This window comes from Salmo salar, chromosome ssa16 (assembly GCF_905237065.1).
Source record: "Salmo salar chromosome ssa16, Ssal_v3.1, whole genome shotgun sequence".
NCBI classification, from domain to species: Eukaryota; Metazoa; Chordata; class Actinopteri; order Salmoniformes; family Salmonidae; genus Salmo; species Salmo salar.
In genome coordinates, this window is record NC_059457.1 from 41,327,605 (window position 1) to 41,342,803 (window position 15,199).

General features: G+C 43.4%; 1 protein-coding gene across 9 annotated transcripts in view; it reads left to right on the top strand.

Moving 5' to 3' along the window:
- Positions 1-221: 221 nt before the first annotated feature.
- LOC100380752 (unconventional myosin-IXb) overlaps positions 222-15,199 on the top strand; it is a 117,698-nt gene continuing 102,720 nt past the window's right edge. For 4 of the 9 annotated variants that reach the window (XM_014149215.2, XM_014149212.2, XM_014149211.2 and 1 more), the window contains exon 1: positions 222-639. The gene's annotated coding sequence lies outside the window, so the exon portion shown is untranslated. Of the gene's footprint in view, positions 640-14,316; positions 14,337-15,199 lie in introns of those variants that run through there. The other 5 variants (XM_014149207.2, XM_014149209.2, XM_014149210.2 and 2 more) reach the window with 2 other exon arrangements.

Consider the following 15,199-nt stretch of genomic DNA (forward strand, 5'->3'; position numbering starts at 1 on the left):
CATTGGCTAGAATCTAGGTTGTGCCTTTAGATTTAAAGAAAGATAACAACTTATAAATTATTTTTCACTCCTCTTATTGACTTCTCAAACACCAAACCCTGTTTGGTCGGTTTCGCAAGCGTTCCCGGAAGTCTTGCGTTGAAGCGCCTCTGGGTTTAGAAACTCTTTGGAATATCACTTGCGTTTTTTTCTCAACTTTTTTTTCACCGCGCGGAGCCTCGAGCTTGCTAGAGAAAGGAAGTAGCTAGCAGCAAACCATAGAATCATTGTAGTCAACTCGCGAAGTCAGGCAGTAGACTTGAAATGATGTACGATTGAATTTATTTTCCCACATCAAAGTTACAGTATTTGGGTAAGATTGCCATTGAAAATAGGTATACTACATTGTAGATAAATAACTTTGCGGCATGCTTCTAAAACGTTTTGTGATTAGCTACTATAAGCATATGTTTAGTGCTCGATTCTGAACGGCAACGTCCTTAGCTATGCTAACGTTAGCTGGAAGTATTTGGTTGGTTATCCAGTTTTGATTTCATCAAAAAGGGAACTACAAAAGAGTATTTCGGAATTATCTATCAGTTGTATGCGGGAAATACAATAAGGAGTCATCTCAGACAATGAGAAAAACAACTGAACAAGGTAAGATACATTATTAGAGTGCTTGTTTTGAACAAAAGTTTGTAAAGGAACAGATCATGAAAGCTGGGAAGCTGATATTAGCCAGAATTGTTGTACAGTATCCAAATAATTTGTTGTAGGAGTTTTAGTGCGCAAAGTATCTTGACAGTCATCTTTTTTTTCATAATATTAGCTAACAGACATTTCACTGTTTACAGTTCACTGATGTCTCATAATTCTAGTTACCTTATTGTCTACGTCCTCTCCCAAATAGATACGAACGTATCATGTCACTCATTCAGAACTTGAATCTGCCTAATTTTCTTCCTGTCCTGACGAATTGTGTTGCAGCAGCTAGATATATATCCACTGACTGTATGGTTGACTTTGGAACGAGCAACATCACACTTAGAATGCTGAATAGCTTTAGAATGTTGCATTTTGATTCTTATTCCATTGCTATTCCATCAGCCAGACAAGTTGGTTTTAAACTAAACAACAATACCCACATGTCACTTATGCATTCTGATAACCAGTGGGGTGGGTATCATTTGTGGAACATTCCAACAGGAATCTGTTCCAAAAACGTTGTAAAGCACAAGGTTGCCAACAAACAACGCATACAAAGTAGCATGATCGATTCACCTAGCTAACTAGCTGACAAATGGGTATAAACTCACCACGTAGATTATTCTTAATATATATCTATATTTTTTAAAGTCTACCAGAGTGAGGACAGACTTTTGGAATGAACGTGGTGAGTGAAAAACTTTAAATAAATAGCCCACTCCCTTCTCAGTATCTTATTCTGCCGCTATACAATGTGTTGTTTGTTGACAACCTTGTTATTTACAACGTTTTTGGAACAGATTCCTGTTGTAATGATCCACAAACTATACCCACACTAACCAGTGCTCGTGCTCATTGTCTGAGTGTACACATATACAAACAAGCGTAGTCTACAGACTTTTTATTGCACAAATGGGACATTTTGGAGCAAAAAAGAGTAGGTGAGCCAAACTTCATAGTTAAAGAAATTTAGTCCCATGTTCTTTCACCTCCACCCAACCACATGTTGCCAAAATGCTCCACAGCACTGTAAGTACATTAGTAATATATGAGCTGTGGAAAAACCTGTAACTGAAAAGACCAAATAAGAACAGTAAAATTAGGTGTAGGTTTAGCTGAAACGTCTGTCATTCTTGGTGTTGTTTCCAGTGTCAAATGTGGCAAGTCATTTCCTCCTGATGAAATAATGTATCTACACTTCCCTCTCTTGAGCTGCTCTGTTTGCCATATGTCTGCATTAGTGGACCTAACCAATTCAACTACTTTGTTGAGAAATTCCTGTGCTGAACAAGATACAGCGGCCATTTCAGCCCCTAACTCTGTCATAGTAAACGTGGTTGCGGAACAGGAAACATATCTAATAAATATAGACTTCCGTAGCTGACTCAAATGCCTTAGAATGCTAGTTACAGACATGACATACACTACCATTCAAAAGTTTAGGGTCACTCAGAAATGTCCTTGTTTTTGAAATAAAAGCAAATTATTTGTCCATTAAAATAACATCAGCCAGAGTTCTCTGTCCAGAGTCTGTTCTTTTACCCATCTTAATCTTTTTATTGGCCAGTCTGAGATATGGCTTTTTCTTTGCAACTCTGCCTAGAAGACCAGCATCACAGAGTCGCCTCTTCACTGTTGAAGTTGAGGCTGGTGTTTTGAGGGTATTATTTAATGAAGCTGCCAGTTGAGGACTTGTGAGGTGTCTGTTTCTCAAACTAGACACTCTAATGTACTTGTCCTCTTGCTCAGTTGTGCACCGGGGACTACCACTCCTCTTTCTATTCAAATCAAAGTTGATTTGTCACGTGCTCCGAATACAACAGGTGTAGACCTTACAGTGAAATGCTAACTTACAGGCTCTAACCAATAGTGCAAAAAAGGTATTAGGTGAACAATAGGTAAGTAAAAAGACAGTAGCGAGGCTACATACAGACACCGGTTAGTCAGGCTGATTGAGGTAGTATGTACATGTAGATATGGTTAAAGTAACTATGCTTATATGATGAACAGAGAGTAGCAGTAGCGTGAAGGGGTTGGTGGGTGGCAGGACACAATGCAGATAACTCGGTTAGCCAATGTGGGGGAGCACTGGTTAGTCAGGCTGATTGAGGTAGTATGTACATGAATGTATAGTTAAAGTGACTGCATGTATGATAAACAGAGACTAGCAGCAGCGTAAAAGAGGGGTTGGGGGGGCACACAATGCAAATAGTCCGGGTAGCCATTTGATTACCTGTTCAGGAGTCTTATGGCTTGGGGGTAAAATGGCGCAGGAAGAAATGGCAGCAGTTTTACGGGCGCCCAACCAATTCTGCTATTTTGTGTATTTTTCGCGTTATTTGTAACTTATTTTGTACATAATGTTTCTGCAACCGTATCTTACAGCAAAAAAGAGCTTCTAGATATCAGGACAGCGATCACTCACCTCGGATTAGACAAAGATTTTTTCTTCAACAAGCAAGACGCACAGGACATTCTCCAAACACCCGACAGGGCCAACATCCACATTATTTGCAAGAGGAAGAAACGCAAGTACAGGGGACACAGAGCGGGATGCCTTGTGAGGACCCGCAGAAGGCGAGTGGGAAAGCTGCCGTTACCGTCCATATTACTCGCCAACGTGCGGTAACGGACAACACGAATATTCTACCGACGGGACATCAAAAACTGTAATATCCTATGTTAAACGGAATCGTGGCTGAATGACGACATGGATATTCAGCTAGTGGGATATACACTGCACCGGCAAGATGGAACAGCACACTCCGGTAAGACGAGGGGGGCGGTCTGTGCATATTTGTAAACAGCTGGTGCACGAAATCTGAGGAAGTCTCTAGATTTTGCTCGCCTGAATTAGAGTATATTGTGATAAATTGCAGGCCACACTACTTGCCTACAGAGTTTTCAGCTATACTTTTCGTTGCTGTTTATTTACCACCAAAGACAGATGCTGGCACTAAGACCGCACTCAGTCCGCTGTATAAGGAAATAAGCAAACAGGAAACCATTCACCCAGAGGCGGCACTCCTAGTGGCCGGAGACTTTAATGCAGGGAAACCAAATGTCTATCACCATGTAAAATGTGCAACCAGAGGGGAAAAAATTCTAGATCACCTGTACTCCATACAAACCTCTCCCTCGCCCTCCATTTGGTAAATCCGACCACAACTCTATCCTCCTGATTCCTGCTTACAAGCAAAAATTAAAGCAGGAAGCACCAGTGACTCGGTCTATGAAAAAAGTGGTCAGATGAAGCAGATGCTAAACTACAGGACTGTTTTGTTATCACAGACTGGAACATGTTCCGGGATTCTTCCGATGGCATTGAGGAGTACACCACATCAGTCACTGGCTTTATCAATAAGTGCATCGAGGACGTCGTCCCCACAGTGACTGTACGTACATACCCCAACCAGAAGCCCTGGATTACAGGCAACATTCGCACTGAGTTAAAGGGTAGAGCTGCCGCTTTCAAGGTGTGGAACTCTAACCCGGAAGCTTGCAAGAAATCCTGCTATACATATACCTGTAGTATATACTCTGTCTATGCACACTAGGTAAGACCTGGACGGACCATCCCCTGTATTTTGGTTAGTGCGCCAGGTGGTGCTAGTTAGGTAGGTAGTTAAGGTAGGAGAGGGGGCTTTGCCATTTACTTTCGTTGCTTTGGTTCCGTTCAGCCCCCTTTCCCCAAATTTACTGTGTGAAGGAATAATTTCCTAGTAAACGGTAAATTCTCTGCCTTTTGTCATCCTTACTCGCACCTACAGTCCCATACCTCTTTCACTCCACGGGGAGTTGAGTTGTAGCAGGGTGTTGCGTTCCCTCTTCCAAGAGGCGTACGTAACACCTGCGATGAACCATCAAACAGGCAAAGCGTCAATACAGGGCTAAGATTGCATCATGTTACACCCGCTCCGACGCTCGTCTTATGTGGCAGGGCTTGCAAACTATTACAGGCTACAAAGGGAAGCACAGCCGCGAGCTGCCCAGTGACACGAACCTAACAGACGAGCTAAATCACTTCTATGCTCGCTTCGAGGCAAGCAACACTGAGGCATGCATGAGAGCATCAGCTGTACCGGATGATTGTGTGATCATGCTCTCCGTAGCCGACGTGCGTAAGACCCTTCAACAGGTCAACATTCACAAGGCTGCGGGGCCAGACGGATTACCAGGACGTGTGCTCCGGGCATGTGCTGACCAACTGGCAGGTGTCTTCACTGACATTTTCAACATGTCCCTGATTGAGTCTGTAATACCAACATGTTTCAAGCAGACCATCATAGTCCCTGTGCCCAAGAACACTAAGGCATCCTGCCCAAATGACTACAGACCCGTAGCACTCATGTCCGTAGCCATGAAATGCTTTGAAAGGCTGGTAATTGCTCACATCAACACCATTATCCCAGAAACCCTAGACCAACTCCAATTTGCATACCGCCCAAACAGATCCACAGATGATGCAATCTCTATTGCACTCCACGCTGCCCTTTCCCACCTGGACAAAAGGAGCACTTATGTGAGAATGCTATTCATTGACTACAGCTCAGCGTTCAACACCATAGTACCCTCAAAGCTTATCACTAAGCTAAGGATCCTGGGACTAAACACCTCCCTCTGCAACTGGATCCTGGACTTCCTGACGGGCCGCCCCCAGGTGGTGAGGGTAGGTAGCAACACATCTGCCACGCTGATCCTCAACACTGGAGCTCCACAGGGGTGCGTACTCTCTGTTCACCCACAACTGCATGGCCAGGCACGACTCCAACACCATCATTAAGTTTGCAGACGACACAACAGTGGTAGGCCTAATCACTGACAACGATGGGACAGCCTATAGGGAGGAGGTCAGAGACCTGGCCGGGTGGTGCCAGAATAACAACCTATCCCTCAACGTAACCAAGACTAAGGAGATGATTGTGGACTACAGGAAAAGGAGGACCGAGTACGCCCCCATTCTCATTGACAGGGCTGTAGTGGAGCAGGTTGAGAGCTTCAAGTTCCTTGGTGTCCACATCACCAAAAAACTAAAATGGTCCAAACACACCAAGACAGTTATGAAGAGGGCACGACAAAGCCTATTCCCCCTCAGGAAACTAAAAAGATTTGGAATGGGTCCTGAGGTCCTCAAAAGGTTCTACAGCTGCAACATCGAGAGCATCCTGACTGGTTGCATCACTGCCTGGTACGGCAATTGCTCGGCCTCCGACCGCAAGGCACTACAGAGGGTAGTGTGTACGGCCCAGTACATCACTGGGGCTAAGCTGCCTGCCATCCAGGACCTCCACACCAGGCGGTGTCAGAGAAAGGCCCTAAAATTGTCCAAGACCCCAGCCACCCCAGTCATAGACTGTTCTCTCTACTACTGCATGGCAAGCGGTACCGTAGTGCCAAGTCTAGGACAAAAGGCTTCTCAACGGTTTATTATTGTTTGCAGTTTGCGCTGTTCTGTGAAGGGAGTAGTACACAGCGTTGTATGAGATCTTCAGTTTCTTGGCAATTACTCGCATGGAATAGCCTTCATTTCTCAGAACAAGAATAAACTGACGAATTTCAGAAGAAAGTGCTTTGTTTCTGGCCATTTTGAGGCCATTTTTTTTCTTCTCAAACTATAGCCTTATTGATGTTCATTTAGTATAGCCTACTTCATGGGATTGGGCTGCTTTCTCTCACAACCTTGAGTGTAGGCTTGTTGTGGTTTCATGTTTTTAATCATGCAGAAATACATGTTTATTTTTGGATAATGACTTTCAGAAGAGGTTTTAAGCGAAGTGATGTAGATGCGTGGGTAAGTCTAGTGACGAGATGAGTGTGAAATCTGCCTGTGAACCATCTCTGGTTATCTTATCTCCCAAGCCCTTTCCTGAAGGTGTCTGTCTGAGTTTCTGATGATGACTCACGCCCTCACACAGCTACTTTGTGAAATTAGGTCAGAGAAAGTTTATTAAAGTAGGCCTATCCTAACATGATACATGTTCACTTTTTGAGCTTGGCTTAGTCGATTGAAACCATTCCGATTAATAGGCATTCATAGTAACACTTGGAATGTGAAGCAGGATTTGTAGCCCAGTGCTGGCAGTGCAGTGTGCTCTGTTACAAATCCTAATGAGTCCCTCTGCTCATCCAGGGTCAGGTTTTTGAAATCTCCCAAATGGTTAAGGATAGGATTTGGGGTTGGGTTATCTGATCCTAGATCTGTGGTTCGAGAACTGCTATCTCTAGCTAGTGTGGCGCAGGTTTGTTGCTCAGTGTTCTCTAGAAACCGTAATGAGTCCCTCTGCTCCCGGGTCTGTTTATATGCTGCCTAGTCTACCTGTGGAAAGTAGTCAAAGCCACCCGCTGTCCCATGATACTGTAAAACAGAGGCTCGATAGAGTTTCCATGCCACTGAATAACTATCGTAGAAGATTTAAGGACTTGTGCTCACTGTAAGAGAAATAAGCTAGGCCAAGTTGTAACTTTATTTTGGCTGCTTTGAAAACACGTCTAATAGAAACTTGTTAAATCAGTAGAGAAATGAGAATGAATTAGCCAAAATGTACTATTTGATAACGTTGCTGAGGACATTTCTTGGCATGAAGGTTGTGGAGGCCTCTGTTTTTCGGGGAGGCGGTTTTCTGCCTGTGTGTTTCCAGTTGAAGAATACTGGGATGGGCAGGGAGCATAGAATGTAAAAAAAATAATAATATAGACGAAGCCATCGATGACGTCACCCCGTTGTTTCCTATGAGAATGTTCAGTGGTGCATTTGATGATCAGGAAATGTCATTTCAGCATGTCACCATTTTGCTACATGGAGGAGTTTTTGGAAACATTGCATGCACAGTTTAAGCTAGTCTAGGATGTGACATTGCAGGTTAGCTCAGTGCTGCCCCCTCTCATGGAGTACCTTAAGTGGAAGGCCAACCGAGCTACTGCAGGCTGCAAATATCAACTCAATTATCTTTATAACCTTTGTCTGTGTGTGGTTTTAAAGTAATCCGATCAAGGACATACAGTCACCAGTCAAAAGTTTGGACACACCCACTCATTCCAGGGTTTTAATTTATTTTACTATTTTCTTCATTGTAGAATAATAGTGAAGACATCAAAACTATGAAATAACACATGGAATCATGTAGTAACCCAAAAAGTGTTAAACAAATCAAAATAAATGTCATATTTGAGATTCTTCAAAGTAGCCACCCTTTGCCTTGACAGCTTTGCACACTTTTGGCGTTCTCTCAACCAGCTTCATGAGGTAGTCACCTGGAATGCCTTTCAATTAACAGGTGTGCCTTAAGTTAAGTTGTGGAATTTCTTTCCTTAATGCGTTTGAGTCCACATTATGGCAAGAACAGCTCAAATAAGCAAAGAGAAACAACAGTCCATCATTACTTTAAGACATGAAGGCCAGTCCATACCTTTGAAAGTTTCTTCAAGTGCAGTCACAAAAACCATCAAGTGCTATGATGAAACTGGCTCTCATGAGGAGGCTCTCACAGGAAAGGAAGACGCAGAGTTACCTCTGCTGCAGAGGATAAGTTCATTAGAGTTACCAGCCTCAGAAATTGCAGCCCAAATAAATGTGTCACAGAGTTCAAGTAACCACTACTAAAGGATACCAATAATAAGAAGAGACTTGCTTGGGCCAAGAAACATAAGGAATGGACATTAGACTGGTGGAAATCTTTCCTTTGGTCTGATGAGTCCAAATTTGAGGTTTTTGGTTCCAACCGCCATGTCTTTGTGAGATGCAGAGTAGGTGAACGAATGATCTCCGCATGTGTGGTTCCCACCCTGAAGCATGGAGGAGGTGTGATGGTGTGGGGGTGCTTTGCTGGTGATACTGTCAGTGATTTATTTACAATTCAAGGCACACTTAACCAGCATGGCTACCACAGCATTCTGCAGCGTTAAGCCATCCCGTCTGGTTTGCGCTTAGTGGGACTATCATTTGTTTTTCAACAGGACAATGAACAAAAACACACCTCCGGGCTGTGTAAGGGCTATTTGACCAAGTACAGCGATGGAGCGCTCCATCAGATGACCTGGCCTCAACCCAATTGAGATGGTTTGGGATGAGTTGGACCGCAGAGTGAAGGAAAAGCAGCCAACAAGTGCTCAGCATATGTCGGAACTCCTTCAAGACTGTTGGAAAAGCCTTCCTCATGAATCTGATTAAGAGAATTCCGAGTGTGCAAAGGGTGGCTACTTTAAAGAATCTAAAATATAAAATATATTTTCATTTGCTGAAGACCTTTTTTTGGTTACTATATGATTCCATGTGTTATTTCATAGTTTTGATGTCTTCACTATTATTCTACAATGTAAAATTAAAGAAACTTTTGACTGGTACTATACATCTGGTGAAATAGAATAATATATTGGTTCCATGATTGTGTACAAAAAAAACATCCACGAATATTGACCATAAAGTTCGCCATTTCACAATTCACTATAATCGGGGTTCCTGGAAACGATGCCTGCAGTACCATGGTCGGCCTTCAACTTAAAATCGTCTATGTGAGGGGGCAGTCGTTCTCCCCTGGCTGGGATCAAGGAGTGTTCCTTTGTTAGTGTAGTTTACCTTTCTGCTGCTTTTCGACTGTAACACCAGTGTTACACTTGTGTACACACCCTTATGTTATACTAGGGAAATTGTGTTTCCATAGCTAGGGCTGACAGTGAGGCCTTGGGAAGTGCATAATCAACAACCTCTGCATAATGAAAACAGTTGCTTTGTGAGAAGGTGTTAAAGTTCACAGTTAGCCGTTGTTACAAAAATGTAAATGTTAGCTGAAAAGTACCAGTGACCTGGCTTTGATCCCAAGTGAGAGCACGTCTGCCGGTGCCAAGGCCCAGTGAGGCATGGGTGCCAGCCTACGTAGATTGAAATGCTCAAGTCTGAGCCTTTTGGGTCATACACTGGGGTAAATCCTGTATGGAAATGCTTTGTCAGTTTACTCACCAAGCAACTCATTCACTGTCTCTAGTTTTCAAAAGGATGACGACAAGTTGTCATTATGTAGGCGTATTACAGTGGTGCACTCCGATAAGAATAACATCTGTCCCGATTTTAGATTTTCATTCATGCCAATGACAGAATGAGTTCTTCTGTACCACCATGATTTTTTAAACACTGTAACAATTGGTTCTTTCTTATAAGCTCATCAGGGTTCCCTGAACTGATATTTTCTGAAAAGCTTGTCCAATGTAGGCTAGGATATGGAGTTGCAGGTTTTGGTCCCAGGTCCTCTGTCTGTATGTCTGTGATTGACTGGGGCTTTGATCAGAGCAAGTCTTTAATCCAAAGGAGCCCTGCCTGCAGAAAATTGACAGGAATGCTCCTGGGTGTGTCATCTTGTGGGGAGAGCGAAGAAAAAGAGCTTTGAATTCTGTAGCGAGCAGCTAACCGAGCTATGCGCTACTATTTGTGATGTGCGTTTGGTACAAACGTATGGAAAACACTTAGGATAGAAGGGAAACTGATTGCTTGGAAGGCACTCCACATTCTTTCTGGCAACTCTGATCTCTCAATGTGGGCAATCCTGAGTTTATTGTAACTTTATAAATAGCTGTAATTACAGTGTATAGTGAAAAAGGCAGACTGGCAATTTGAAGATGGCCTAAATTTGTTTGGTGCTGTTGTGCTTAGCCTTCATTCAGCTCACCACAGCCATCATAAAATAACATACTCAAAGTGAAACATAATGAAATCATGATGATCAAAGACTAAACAATATGTTTTAGCTGGAGATTTGGTGTAATGTTCACCCACACAATGCAACAACCTTCTAGCACAGGATGACATGAAAAGTGTGTGCTGTCAGAGTCATGGACAGATGACTGTGACATTTTTAAAAACCACTTGTTGCATCATGCACATCAAACGACCTATGCGCAAGATCGCATAGGCTTAGACAAGGTCATAATATGCACTTTCAAAGACCACATCACAGGTTTACGGGCAGCCCCTGTAGATGTTCCCTCGTTGTTTGTCCCAGACAGGGAGGAAGGGATACAGCTACTTGAAGTGCTTTTAAAGGGTATCTCTCAACCCCAATTTCAGCCTTTGCCCAAAATGCATTCAGTTGAGAGGTTGTAGGTGGAGGGAATTGCTCATAAATATTCATTTTGTTGGTGGGTAAAAGTAGTTGTACCTGATCCCAACACTTTCTCACTAAAGCATATTTACCAGAAGTCCACTGGCACACTGATAATAAAAGTATGTGCATTGCGATCAGACATGGCTCTGGACAGTTATCTCACAGTGGTAAGGCGCTGAGTTCCAGATGTCTATTGCCACTTCCGGAGTAAGTTTGAATCCCCCATAGGGCGTAAAAACACATCTTTGAAATGTGGCCTCACATTTATTGTGGAAGCAAAGTGCAATCATCACCTTAAGAATTAGGATTAGCGGCTCAATTCAATCCAACCCGCAAAGCAGTATTTACTCAGTAGTTCTTTTTCAAATGGTCAAATTACTAACAGATTGGTCTTGGGTACTGTATAAAAACCTACAACTACTACCAGGGCGACCCCTCTCACAGGTATGCTTTCACTTTTTAGAATTAGAAGTGTGTGGGCACAGGATGAATATTATAAATAAAGGATTTGAAGAAAATTTAAATAATCTCTGCCCCATGTGGGATTAGAACTCATAACCATTGAACTGAGACCACTATTTTAGCAGACTGCACCACCAATCAAATCAATTGTTTTGTCACTTGCACCGAATACAACAGGTGTAGTAGACCTTGCAGTGAAATGCATACTTACAAGCCCTTAACTAACAATGCAGTTTTAAGAAAATACCCCCAAAGAAGTCAGAAATAAGAAAAATAATGAAAGAGCAGCAGTAAATAACAATAGCGGGGCTATATACAGGGGGTACCGGTACAGAGTCAATGTGCGGGGTCACCGGTGTCAGAGTAATTGAAGTAATATGTACATGTAGGTAGAGTTATTAAAGTGACTATGCATAGATAATAACAGAGTAGCAGCAGTGTGGGGGTTGGGGGGGTTGCAATGCAAATAGTCTGGGTAGCCATTTGATTAGCTGTTCAGGAGTCTTATGGCTTGGGGGTAGAAGCTGTTTAGAAGCCTCTTGGACCGCTTGCCGTGCGGTAGCAGAGAGAACATTCTATGACTAGGGTGGCTGGAGTCTATGACAATTTTTAGGGCCTTTGACACCGCCTGGTATAGAGGTCCTGGAAGACAGGAAGCTTGGCCCCGATGATGTACTGGGCTGTTGGAGGCTGAACAGTGCCATACCAGGCAGTGATGCAACCGGTCAGGATGCTCTCAATGGTGCAGCTGTTAAACCTTTTTGGGGATCTGAGGACCAATGAGGGGGAATAGGTTTTGTCGTGCCCTCTTCACAACTGTCTTGGTGTGCTTGGACCATGTTAATTTGTTAATGTGGACACCAAGGAACTTGAAGCTCTCAACCTGCTCCACTACAACCCCGTCAATGAGAATGGGGGCGTGCTTGGTCCTCCTTTTCCTCTAGTCCACAATCATCTCCTTTGTCTTGATCACGTTGAGGGAGAGGTTGTTGTCCTTGCACCTCCTCCCTAAAGGCTGTCTTTTCATTGATCAGGCCTACCACTGTTGTCATCAGCAAACTTAATGATGGTGTTGGAGTCGTGCCTGGCTGTGCAGTCATGAGTGAATAGGGAATACAGGAGGGGACTGAGCACGCACCCCTGAGGGGGACCCCGTGTTGAGGATCAGCGTGGTGGATGTGTTGATACCAACCCTGACCACCTGGGGGCGGCCTTTCAGGAAGTCCAGGATCCAGTTGCAGAGGGACGTGTTTAGTTTCCGGGTCGTTAGTCCCCTCAAAGCTCCTCACTAAGCTATGTTGTTGAATGCTGAGCCTTAGTCAACGAATAGCATTCTTACATAGGTGTTCCTTTTTTCCAGGTGGGAAAGGGCAGTGTGGAGTGCAATAGCATCATCGGTGGATCTGTTGGTGCGGTATGCAAATTGGAGTGGGTCTAGGGTTTCTGGGATAATGGTGTTGATGTGAGCCATGACCAGCCTTTCAAAGCTTTTCATTGCTACAGATGTGAGTGCTATGGGTCAGTAGTCATTTTGGCAGGTTACCTTAGTGTTCTTGGGCACAGGGATTATGTTGGTCTGCTTGAAACATGTTGGTATTACAGACTCAGACAGGGAGAGGTTGAAAATGTCAGTGTAGACACTCGCATGCTCAGAGTATGTGTCCTGGTAATCCATCTGGCCTTGTTAATGTTGCCTTGTTTAAAGGTCTTACTTACACCGGCTGCGGAGAGCATGATCACACAGTCGTCCGGAACAGCTGGTGCTCTCATGCATGTTTCAGTGTTACTTGCCTTGAAGTGAGCATAGAAGTTATTTAGCTCGTCTGGTAGGCTCGTGTCACTGGGCAGCTCTCGGCTGTGCTTCCCTTTGTAGTCTGTAATAGTTTGCTAGCCCTGCCGCATCCGACGTGCATCGGAGCCAGTGTAGTACAATTCGATCTTAGTCCTGTATTGAAGCTTTGCCTGTTTGATAGTTTGTTGGAGGGCATAGCGGGATTTCTTATAAGCTTCCAGATTAGTGTCCCGCTCCTTGAAGCAGCAGCTCTACCCTTTAGCTCAGTGCGAATGTTGCCTGTAATCCAGGGCTTCTGGTTGGGGTATGTATGCACAGTCACTGTGGGGACGGCGTCCTCGATGCACTTATTGATAAAGCCAGTGACTGATGTGGTGTATTCCTCAATGCCATCGGAAGAATCCCGGAACATATTCTAGTCTGTGCTAGCAAGACAGTCCTGTAGTTTAGCATCTGCTTCATCTGACCACTTTTTTTATAGACCAAGTCACTGGTGCTTCCTGCTTTAATTTGGCTTGTAAGCAGGAATCAGGAGGATAGAATTATGGTCAGATTTGCCAAATGGAGGGCGAGGTAGAGCTTTGTACGGGTTTCTGTGTGTGGAGTAAAGGTGGTCTAGAATATTTTTCCCCTTTGGTTGCACATTTAACATGCTGATAGAAATGAGGTAAAACTGAATGAAGTTATCCTGCATTAAAGTCCCCGGCCACTAGGAGCGCCACCTGGATGAGCGTTTTCCTGTTCGCGTATGGTGGTATATATCTCAATGAGTGCGGTTTTACTGCCAGCATCGGTCTGTGGTGGTATGTAGACAGCTACGAAAATACAGATAAACTATCTAGGTTGATGGTGTGGTCTACAGCTTATCATGGGATACTCTACCTCAGGCATGCAAAACCTTGAGACTTCCTTAGATATTGTGCACCAGCTGTTGTTTACATATATGCATAGGCCTCCGCCCCCTGTCTTACCAGAGGCTGCTGTTCTATCCTTCCGATAGAGTGTATAACCCGCCAGCTGTATGTTCTTAATGTCATTGTTCAGCCACGACTTGGTGAAACATAAGATATTACAGTTTTTAATGTCCCGTTGGTAGGATATACGTGCTTTCAGTTCGTCCCATTTATTTTCCAGCGATTGAGGGCAGAATAGCAACTCGTCGCCTGATCCTCACAAGGCATCCTGATCTCTTTCCACGAAACCTACGTTTCCTTTTCCAGTGAATCACGGGGATCTGGGTCTGGTGTCTGTAGTATATCCCTCGCGTCCGATTCATTGAAGAACAACTCTTCGTCTAATCTGAGGTGAGTAATCGCAGTTCTGATGTCCAGAAGCTCTTTTCGGTCGTAAGAGACGGTAGCAGCAACATTATAGCGGTGGTATAAAAAATACAATTTCTTGACATGACCTCCATTGTCATCTTTTTCCTTGTTATGATGATGTAGTTACGAATATAAATGTATTATCCTCAGACCCTACATGTTTTTTTTGTAAAAGCACATGTGTATTTAGATGTGTATTTAACGGTAAGCAACAACGTTGAATTTGGTCATGTGCAGAAATATGCCTTACTGCCTTTCGAAATGTTGTGTAACGACAGACTAGTCAAGGAAGCATCATGCTAAATATATTGGCACACACCACTTACCAAGACCAAATAAGGCGCTCTGTCACCTTTTATAGTAAGCCTTGAGGTGGTACCACCCAGCACATCTAGAAGGGAGTGTGTTTCATACCGAACCCCTCCTTTTGAGCTGACGTAGAGGAACCTTCTCAAGGTGCCTCAACTTCACGATTTCAAGTGTAATCATCGGAGGCAAAAAGAGCCAGATTTATTTCTAAAATACCAACATGTATCACTTTTGCAACAAACTGTCAAAATGAAGACCGAAATTGAAGTGTTTCACTATAACTAAGCCTAAAACATCTGTTCAATGGATTTTTTTTCTTAGATGAAAGTTACTCTAATATATTCTTTCCGGTACATTAGTGGCCAAAAGTTGAGAATGACACAAATATTAATTTCCACAAAGTTTGCTGCTTCAGTGTCTTTAGATATTGTTGTCAGATGTTATACTGAAGTATTATTACAAGCATTTCATAATTGTCAAAGGCTTTTATTGACAAAGACATGAAGTTGATGCAAAGAGTCAATATTTCCAGTGTT